The sequence below is a fragment of the Amblyraja radiata genome, chromosome 1 (assembly GCF_010909765.2).
Source record: "Amblyraja radiata isolate CabotCenter1 chromosome 1, sAmbRad1.1.pri, whole genome shotgun sequence".
Classification (NCBI taxonomy): domain Eukaryota; kingdom Metazoa; phylum Chordata; class Chondrichthyes; order Rajiformes; family Rajidae; genus Amblyraja; species Amblyraja radiata.
The window spans coordinates 90400560-90411638 of NC_045956.1; the positions used below are offsets into that span (position 1 = coordinate 90400560).

General features: G+C 44.8%; 1 pseudogene; it reads left to right on the top strand.

Moving 5' to 3' along the window:
- The first annotated feature begins 7397 nt into the window (after positions 1-7397).
- Positions 7398-10511, top strand: LOC116980117 (annotated as a pseudogene).
- The last annotated feature ends 568 nt before the right edge of the window (positions 10512-11079 follow it).

Here is an 11079-nt window from a genome sequence, read left to right on the forward strand (position 1 = left end):
GACGGCCATAGGTGGCGGCGTTCTCTTGGAAATCGCAGCACAGTGGGCCAAAAGCGGTCAAGATCAGACTTTTAGAAATATATAGATAGATACTCTGATGATAAAGGCCAATGAGGCAAAAGCCTTTTTGACCACCTTATCTACCTGCGATGCCACTTTCAATGAACAATGTTCCTGTACTCCTAGATCCCTCTGTCCTACAACACTGCACAGAGGCCTACCATTCACTGTGTTGGCCCTGCCCGTGCCCATGTTAGACGTCCCAAAATGCAACACCTCACATTTCTCTGGCCAATCGATCCAGATCCTCTGCAATTTTTCACAATCACCTTCACAATCTGCAAAACTACCCACTTTTGTATCATCAGCAAACTTGCTAATCTTTCCCAGTATGTTCTCATCCAAATCATTGATGTAGATGACAAGCAGTAACGGGCCCAGCACCGAACCCTGAGGCACACCACTAGTAACAGGCCTCCAGTCTGAGAAGCTACCTTCCACCATCACCCTCTGTTTCCTTCATTGAAGCCAATATTCTATCCATTCAGCTATATGTCGGTCCACATATGTACCGACAGTGGAACAATTACATTTTTAAAGTGCAGATTTACAGGCCTATTAACCCAATATACATAGATACCATGCAATAAACAAAAATGCAATAAATTAATAACACCAATACTATTGCATAAAAGCCCTACAAGTGCATAAAATGTTGAGGGAAATAGATAGAGTGAATAGTGTAGATGGGGCCTAGAAACATAGGAAATAGATGCAGGAGGAGGCCATTTGGCCTTTCGTGTCAGCACCGCCATTCATTGTGATCATGGTTGATCATTGGGAACATTTTTCCTGCATCTAGCTTGACCAGTCCTTTTATAATTGTATATGTTTCTATTGCAGCCTCTAAAGTCCTACAGAGCTGCATCATGACTTCCTGACACTTATATTCAATGCCCTTCCTTACCTCTGGCCTAATGACCGAGCAAGTGTGAAGTGCTGCACTTTGGGAGGTTGAAAGTAAACATAGAAACATAGAAAATAGGTGCAGGAGGATGCCATTTGGCCTTTCGAGCCAGCGCACGGCCATTCATTGTGATCATGGCTGAGTGATCATCCACAATCAGTAACCCGTGCCTGCCTTCTCCCCATATCCCATGATTCCGCTAGCCCCAAGAGCTCCAGTGAATTGGCCTCCACTGCCCTCTGTGGCAGAATTCCACAAATTCATAACTCTCTGGGTGAAAAAGTTTTTTCTCATCTCAGTTTTAAATGGCCTCCCCTTTATTCTTAGACTGTGGCCACTGGTTCTGGACTCCCCCAACATTGGGAAAATGTTTCCTGTATCTAGCTTGTCCAGTACTTTTATAATTTTATGTGTTTCTATAAAATCCCCTCTCATCCTAAATTCCAGTGAACACAAGCCTAGTCTTTCCAATCTTTCCTCATACGACAGTCCCGCCATCCCGGGGATTAATCTCGTGAACCTACGCTGCTCTGCCTCAATTGCAAGGATGTCCTTCCTCAAATTATGAGACCAAACCTGCACACAATATTCCAGATGTGGTCTCACCAGGGCCCTGTACAACTGCAGAAGGACCTCTTTACTCCTTTAGTCAAATCCTCTCGTTATGAAGGCCAACATGCCATTAGCTTTCTTCACTGCCTGCTGTACCTGCATGTTTACTTTCAGTGACTGGTGTACAAGGACACCCAGGTCTTGTTGCACTTCCCTTTTTTCTTAATCTGACACCATTGAGATAATAATCTGCCTCCTTGTTCTTGCTGCCAAAGTGGATAACCTCACATTTATCTACATTATATTGCATCTGCTATGCATCTGCCCACTCACTCAACCTGTCCAAGTCACCCTGCAACCTCCTAGCATCCTCCTTGCAGTTCTCACTGCCACCCAGCTTTGTGTCATCTGCAAATTTGCCAGTGTTACTTTTAATTCCATCATGAAAATCATGAATATATATTGTAAATAATTGCGGCCCCAGCACCGAGCCTTGCGGCACTCCACTCGCCACTGCCTGCCATTCTGACAGGGACCTGTTTGTTCCTACTCTTTTTTTTCCATCTGCCAACCAATTCTCCATCCATGTCAATATCCCACCCCCAAAACCATGTGCTCTAATTTTGCCCACTAATCCTAGCAATGTTACAACATTTTGAGATAAAAAAAATCAAGTCTTTAATTTATCCCATCAGACAAAGCATAAAAAGAAGTTTAATTTGACACCTAATTCACTTTCATAACTTCAGTATTAAAAATGTTATGGCCATTTTCATACTGAAGCAAATATGAAACAAATCTTACTTAGATGACTTGAAATTAAAGCATATAATTAGTTAGTTACCTAATTGTAGCTTATTACACAATTCAATTACTAGATCTAAACATCTATCCATTTCTTAAGAATAGATTATCATTTTTAAATAGCCTAAGTGTCCAAATAACATTCACACAAGAATTCACAATATAACATAATTTTTAAATCTCATTGTCATTGGTTTATAGGCCAAATGGAAGGAATTTAATGTTTAATACCTGTATATTAATGGCCATTTAAATCAGTTTGCGAGTGGGTTTTTCTGAAACGTGACCATTTGGAACATTGCGGTTGCGGTGATTTTAGTCCCCCATATCTGCAGCAAAAACACAGCCAGTTCTTCGGGGAAAAAAATCACCGTTTCGCAACTTAAAATGTGAATTAAATGCATCTTAAGAAACACTTTTATACATAAAAATATACTACTTTCTTTTACCTGTCCCCTACATAAAATCCGTCCCTGTTGTCGGCGTTGACGGCATCTGAAGCTGATTTTAAAATCACTCCAGCGATTAACTTGTTGGGCGAATTTTTTTAAAAAACAGACAGAACGGCCGTCGCAACGATTCTTTAGCAAAATCATGCACACCAACAAAATATAATCCAGGACCAGGTCGGAAAAAAAACGCGTTTTAACCCCGCCCCCCCCCCTCCCCCCCCTCAAACGCGCCAAAATCGCGCACACGGCCAGTGGCAAAATTGCAGCGCCGCTGAAGGTAAGTATTGTAACATACCTACTAATCCCCTGTGGGACATTATCAAAGGCTTTCTAAAAGTCCAGATACACTACATCCACTGGCTCTCCTTCATCCATTTTACTTGTCACATCCTCACTAAATTCCAGAAGATTAGTCAAACATGATTTTTCCTTCATAAATCCATGCTAACTTGGATCAATCCGTTTACTGCTAACCAAATGTGCCGTTATTACTTCTTTAATAATTGACTCCAGCATCTTCCCCACCACCGATGCCAGGCTAACTGGTCTATAATTCCCCGTCATCCCTGCTTATCCAGAAATAGTAAAATTTGCGGCTATGATAGTAACAGCCATACCACCCACTCAGGTCAGCGTAGAGAGACTATTCTCCGCACTGAAAATAATTCAATCTGATTTAAGGGCTTCAATGAAAGAGGATCTGGCAGAAGCAATTTTGTTCCAAAGGACAAGTTATTAATACATTTAGGTATGTGTAAGATGAAACTGCAGATGCTGGAAAATCGAAGGTAGACAAAAATGCTGGAGAAACTAGCGGGTGAGGCAGCATCTATGGACCGAAGAAAATAGGCACCGTTTCGGTTCGAGACCCTTCTTCAGACTGATGTGAGGGTGGGGGGGGGTGGGGGGCGTGGGAAGAAGAAAGGAAGAGGCGGAGACAGTGGGCTGTGGGAGAGCTGGGAAGGGGAGGGGAAAGAAGGAGAAAGCAGGGACTACCTAAAATTGGAGAAGTCAATTGGAGAAATATGAGGTGCTGCTCCTCCAATTTATGGTGGGCCTCACTCTGGCCATGGAGGAGGCCCAGGTCAGAAAGGTTGGATTCAGAATGGGAGGGGGAGTTGAAGTGTTGAGCCACCGGGAGATCAGGTTGGTTATTGCGAACCGAGCGGAGGTGTTGGGCAAAGCAATCACCAAGACTACGCTGTTGGCCACCAGAATATCATCGAGATAGATGAATTTTTTTTATTTTATTTTATTTAACCTTTATTTAACCAGGATAAGTCTCATTGAGATTAAAAATCTCTTTTACAAGAGAGTCCTGGCCAAGACAGGCAGCAGCACAGTTCCACAGTTACAGACAATAATTTTTAAAAAAAAACAACAGAGAACATATAAATAGAGTCACAGTCAGATTCAAATTCAGCAGGGGTATTAAAATTAACAGCAGACTCAGCAGAGCCAGGGACTTGGTTAGGTTGAACATTCCTTGAAATCATATTTGTAAAACAAACAGACACAGTTAGAGACAGGAGGAGACGTGTTCTGCCATCTTGGATTTTTGCCACAGAAGATGTCGAGACGGTGCAGGTTTGGAATTCCTCCCACACCACACAAAAGCCAGACCGGCCTGGTCAGCACCGGCGAGGCAGTAAGGGGGGGGGGGGGGGGGCTGTTCTGGATGCAGGTGTCAAAGTCCAGAAAGATTTTCTCCCCTCTTTTGGTGCGCTAGTTTCATGGCAGGTTGCCAGCAACAGTTGTGGGAGCTCGGCAGTTAGTTGATAAGACTGCTCGCAGTCCCAAAACAAGCAGAAACTTTTAAAATAAATCTCTGCAGCGTCGCAGCGATACTCCAAGATGTTAAAGGTTCCGCTGTGCCTCCTCCGAAGTCCAAAAAGATGTTTAAATTCCCTCACTTTTGTGTCTGGACGGGAGCTCCGCAACACCACACCTCTCTGCTGCCACACCTCCTGCGACGATTGGCAAATGGCAAACCCCGCCCGACCTGATCCATTAACCTTTGGAACGCTTGAGCGGCACTCTTCATGCCAAAAAGCATTCTTAGCCATTCGAAAAGGCACAATGGGGTGATGGTGGCCGTCTTAGGGACATCGTCGGGATGGACCGGGATCTGATTATACCCCCTGACCAGGTCGACCTTCGAAAAGAAGGTAGCACCCTCCAAATGAGCCGAGAAATCTTGGATGTTCGGGACTGGGTACCGATCTGCTGTGGTTACCACGTTTAAACGCCTGTAATCACCGCAAGGTCTCCATCCCCAGACGCTTTGGGTACCACGTGCAGTGGGGAAGCCCAAGGGCTATCCGACCGCAGGACAATCCCTATGTCTTCCATAAGCTGGAACTCGTCTCGTGCGATGCGCAGTTTATCGGGCGGGAGGCGGCGCAAGTGGGCGTGAATCGGTGGGCCCTTGGAAATGTGGTGGACCACACCATGACGAGGCGCAGCCCCGTCGAACCGGGGCGAGAGCAACCCTGGGAAGTCGGCTAGAAGGGCTGCGAAAGGTTGCTAGATCTCAGCGACCTCGTCGGGTTGCTGTGGGAATGTTAACGGTTTACACGGCTCGGCAGGGCACAGGTCCAACAACGGGACCATTCACCTGCCCCGCACATCGACTAGCAGGGAGAATGCGCGCAAGAAATCAGCCCCCAATATCGGCTGGGCGACGTCAGCAATGGTGAACTTCCACATATATGGGTGGGAGTAAAAATTTAAGTCCAGGGTCCATAAGTTCGAATGTCGCTCCCGTTAATGACCGAGAGGACGGGTCCTACCATACCGACGCGGGTATCTCGGGCGGTCGGTGGCAGGATGCTGGCTATGGAACCGGAGTCGACCAGGAAAAAACGGTGGCCGCAGTGGCGATCACGGACGTCAAAGTGTTCGTTTGGGCCGATCGCGTTCGTCTCTATGGGCGATCAGCTGAGGCATTTCCCTGAAATGAACAGGGGCTTCGACATCTTCGGACTTCCACACCGTAACGGAGATGGTAATAACACCAACGGCGTTGGCTGTACTTCTCTGGCTGCGGCGACGCTTCTTCGGCGCTGGGCGAATCCTGACCTTCGTCCCGATGTCTTCTCAGTTGCACCCTAGCCGTGGCAGTGGGGCGGGTGAAAGAACAAACGATCCGCCGTCTGTGAGTCCACAGCTCGTCGGCTCTCTCCGCGAGGTGCTGAAGTCGACCCCGGCGAACATTAAGCGGACTTCGTCCAGCATATGTTCCAGGAACGCCAGTTCGAACAACAGACACGGACAATGCCCGTCCATCAGGGCCAGCACCTTCGCAATGATGGTGGACGGACGCTGATCGCCGACACTGTCCATGTGGAGGATCTTCGCCGCCCTATCTCTACGGCTGAGACCGAAGGTATGTAGCAGTTGGGCCTTCAAACCCTCATATTTGGCTATCGTCAGCGGGACTCTGATATACGGCAGCAGCCTTGAGGCACAGTCCTGTGGTAGAGCTCCTACCATGTGAAAATACATCGGGTCTTCCGCTATGATCCTGTGCAGATGAAACTGTGCCTCTACATGGGCGAACCACACCTGAAGTTGATCGGGCCAAAATAAGGACAGCTTGAAGCCCGGTGAGCCCTGCCTCGTGCCGGCCGATTCTGCGGGGACGTAATCCTCCTGCATGATCTCTGTCTAACGACGGCTAGACAAGTCGGGGTCACCAATTTAGCGGATGCAGAAACGACTACTACATTTTCTGAACGATCTTTATTAACCACTCACTCCTTAGTCAACAGGTCTCTGCATACACGTCTGATCACAACGGTGGTCAGCAAAACAACTGTGGCGCGAAAGCGAAACCGCGTGAAAACAACAGCTCCTCCCGAGTCACATGACCGCGGCTTCCGAACGCCGGGTTCGATATCTGCATGAGTTAGCAGGCGCCGCTACAATATTGCGAAATGCTGGTATTCAAAGGGGAAAATTGTTGCAATGCTTGAAAACTTGATAAGACAAAACAACCCTTACATTGAAACACTTAAAATCGAAAAGGAAAGAATTCAAGGTCTACCAGAGGCATCAATCATCATTCATCCAGATTGTCGGGCCAGCTTTGGAACATGAAAGGCGGTTTAACACACAAATTGCCAACGAAGTTGCCATCATAATACCAAAGGATAATGACCCTCAGGCAACATCATGGCACATTATCTTGAAAGAAAGAGGAGGAGGCCTGAAAATAATTTCAGAGTCTCATAGGTCGTATGATAGTTTTCAATATGTCCTTTTCTTTCCACATGGAGATCATGGATGGCATCACCAACTCTAAATGAGTAACCGCAAGAAATTGACAGCAATGTGATATTATGCCTATAGAATCATGAATAATGATAATGAATTAAACCAATTTTTGAGAGGAGGACGACTCTTTCAACAATATGTGGTTGATATGACAGCTATGATTGAGACTGATGGGCTCAATTATATTCGCATGAATCAAGCATTGTTGAGATCAACAACTTACAGAGGCCTTACGGATGCATTAAACGATAATGATGATTTGGAAAACATCGGAAAATGCATCATCCTCTCCTCGAAATTTGTCGGACCACTGGGAGACATGATAGAACAATGCCAATGACGCCATGATGTACATTCGGAAGTATGGCAATGCTTCGTTCTTCATTGCGATGACTTGCGACCCAAAGTGGAGTGAAATGCAACAGTGCCTCTTTCACAATCAGCAGTTGTGTGATAGACCAGACTTGATTGCAAGAATATTCGATCTGAAAAGAAAGCTATTCATCAAGTACCTCACTGGACAAGTTGGCCTCTTTGGCAACTGTATAGCTTTTGTCAGCTGTTGGCCTCTTTGGCAACCGTATAGCTTTTGTGGAATATCAGAAGAGAGGCCTGCCTCATTTGCACTGTCTGCTGTGGCTTGACGAAATGAGTAAGCCAAGACCAAAACATTTTGACAGATTTGTGCAACCTGAAATACCAGACCCGCAAGAAGATCCAAGCTGCATGAATTGGTACTCAAGCACATGATTCATGGACCATTCTGCAACCACACCTCTCCTTGTTGGAAGGATGGAGGATGCAGTAAGAGATTCCCAAAGCCATTTTTCGAGAGGACAAGGTGTGGATATGATTCATATCCTCTGTACATGAGAAGATCTCCAGACATGGGAGGATTTCAGGGACATCAAGAGGGACGCCGGCATCGACCTATTACTTCTGATTGGGTGGTGCCCTATAATGCTCAACTGTTGAAGTTGTTCAAATGTCACATCAACGTTGAGATATGCTCCTCTTTAAAGTCAGTCAAATATGTGATCAAGTACACCTTGAAGGGAAGTGATCAAGCAGTTTTTGGAGTTAACAGGCATGACAAAATTACACAGTACTTGACTCTCAGATATATTGGTCCATCAGAATCAGTAGGTGGTCCTTGGAATAATCCTTGGATTTCCGACTCACGAGAGGTACCTCGCTGTCTTTCGACTCCAGGTACATCTACCACAACGAGTCGTTATCAGAGTCGATGCTGCTCAGCGAGTGAGGAATGATGATATGGCGAGAACGACATTAACTGAATTCATGGCATTGTGTTCTCAAGAGCCATTTGCAACAACACCCTACTACGCTGATGTTCCCCGATTCTACACATGGAACAATAGGAGATGGCAAAGAAGGAAGGCTGGCAAGAGAGTGGAAGATCTACCAGGTATTTTTGACACCAACGTTCTGGGATGAGTATAGTATACCATGTCTCCAAGATGTGGTGACCTCTACTACTTGAGACTGCTTCTCCATCACGTAAAAGGGCCAGTATCATTCCATTCATTGAAGACACATGGAGAAATGTATCCTTTCTTGAAAGATGTCTGCAGAGAAAGAGGTTTGTTGCAGACTGACGACCATTGGCAACAAACAATGGAAGATGCTGAGAAGACAAGATTCCCCAGTGCAATGAGTGATTTGTTTGTTGTTTTGCTGATGAATACTGAGATCAACAATCCTCAACAATTATGGGATCAATTCAAGAATTCAATGTCTGAAGATTACCTTGAAAGAGAATGGAGAACAATGAGTGATCCTAATATCATGATTGATGAGAAGCATCATGATCAGGCTCTGTTGTATATTCAAGCCAAGCTTGAGAATTACAACAAAACAATGGAATGCTTTCATTTGCTACGACCAAGAAATGGAAGAATGCACCTTGATGGTGACAATCCAGAATTACTGCAGGAATTGCAATACGATAGAACTGAACAACAGCAATTTGTTGAGGAGAATGAGCCTATCCCGAATGTTGAGCAGAGAGCAGTGTATGACCAGGTGTGCAACTGCTTGAAAAGGAATCTTCCTTTCAATGTTTTTCATTGATTCACCAGGAGGAACGGGAAAGACATTTATCACTAATTTGATCCTCTCCAAAGTTAGGTGATGTTGCTGTTGCTGTAGCATCCTCTGGGATAGCAGCTACATTAATGCCTGGTGGAAGGACTGCACATTCTCAATTCAAGATACCCATCCAAGTGACCGAGGATACATTCTGCAAAATTGAGAAGAACTCGAACACAGCACGTTTGATGAGGCGTGAAACTCATTGTATGGGATGAGTGCCCAATGATAAGGAGGGAGAGCTTTGAAGCAGTGGACAGAACTATTCAAGATGTATGCATCGACACTAAGCCTTTTGGTGGGATTTTTACCATTTGTTGTGGCGATTTTCGACAACTCTCTCCTGTAGTGAAAAGGGAAATGATGTTGATGTTGAAAATTCCTGTATCAAGAAATCCTACGTGGACACTTTTCACCAAGTTTCAAATGCAGACGAATATGCGTATGAAAGAGGGAGAAGGCAACTATTCTCAATTTTTGTTGAAAGTTGGCGAAGACGACATTTTAAAGAATGAAGACGATTAAATTGAAATGCCACAAGACATGGTTCTATAAGCAAGAACACTGGAAGATTGTATTGATTTCATGTATCCCACATTTGACCCTGCAGAATTATTCTCCGACAATTATACTTTGGCTCCACACAACGATACCATGAGAAGCATCAATTCTACATGTATCAAACACTTCCTTGGAATCATTAAGGAGTACTTTTCTTTCAATGCTGTCACTGAGGGAACTAATGCTACTCGTTTTCCAACAGAATTCCTCGATTCACTCGACGTCTCTGGATTACCACCGTTACAATCATGTTAATGAGAAACATGGAACCCCCAAAGCTATGCAATAGAACGAGGATGATTGTGGAAGAGCTACACAATAATCTGATCATTGCAAGAATCAACACGGGAGCGTTCAAAGATGACATTGTTCTCATTCCTAGGATAACGCTCAATTTGACAGACATTCCCCTTCAGCGGAGTCAATTTCCGATTCAGTCAAGTTTTGCTATGACGATCCATAAAGCACAAGGACAAACTATTGAGAAAGTGTTGATATACCTTGAGAATCCGGTATTTCAGCATGGACAACTATATGTGGCTCTTAGCCAAGGAAAGGTGAAGGAAAATGTCAAAGTTTTCCTGAATGATGGAACATCGACCAAGAATGTTGTCATTAAACGTGTGCTTGGTTGAACGATGATTCTGAGGTAAATTTTCACATTTTCTTTGTTAAAGTTTGACCACTCAATAATGTCTCTACATTAAAATGTGTGTCCTTTTTTTCATCAACAGCAAAGAGACATCAAGCTGAACACAACAATAGATGCAACAAGAAAGAACTGAACTGAATAAATCTCATCTTTAACATTTAAATTGTTGTTATATTTTAAGAGTAATTCACAATTTAAGCTTTAATAAATACCTTTTCCACGCCGTGCCAATCTGCTGCGCCTGCGCCATATACCTGCATGTTCTACGTAACAATGGCAACCCAATGGACGGGAATAGCTGCGCCGCCGGAGAGCCGCTAAGAAGATGGGGATGGAGTGAGCACGTGGGGAGGGAAGGGCATGGGGGGAGTGAGGGGAGGAGGAGGCCCACGTGCGTCACAACGGGAACCCATCAGCCACTCCTGCGCAGTGGGGGCTATGGCTCAGTGGTGGAATATTGGAATTGGAATATCACTAAAATTCTCATCTTGATTGTTTGTTTATTTCTTTGCACCTCAATTTGGTCAAAAACAGTAGAGGATAGCACTACCATTTTGGCCCACCGTATTCGCCATTGTCCTGTGATGCAAATGAAATGAGCTACGTTCAAATTGATGGTGTATTTCATGTTATTGATGTATAAAAGTAAAAAAAACATTAAACAGTGGCCCCACTTGCCCCGCCCCCACCCATTTGCCCCG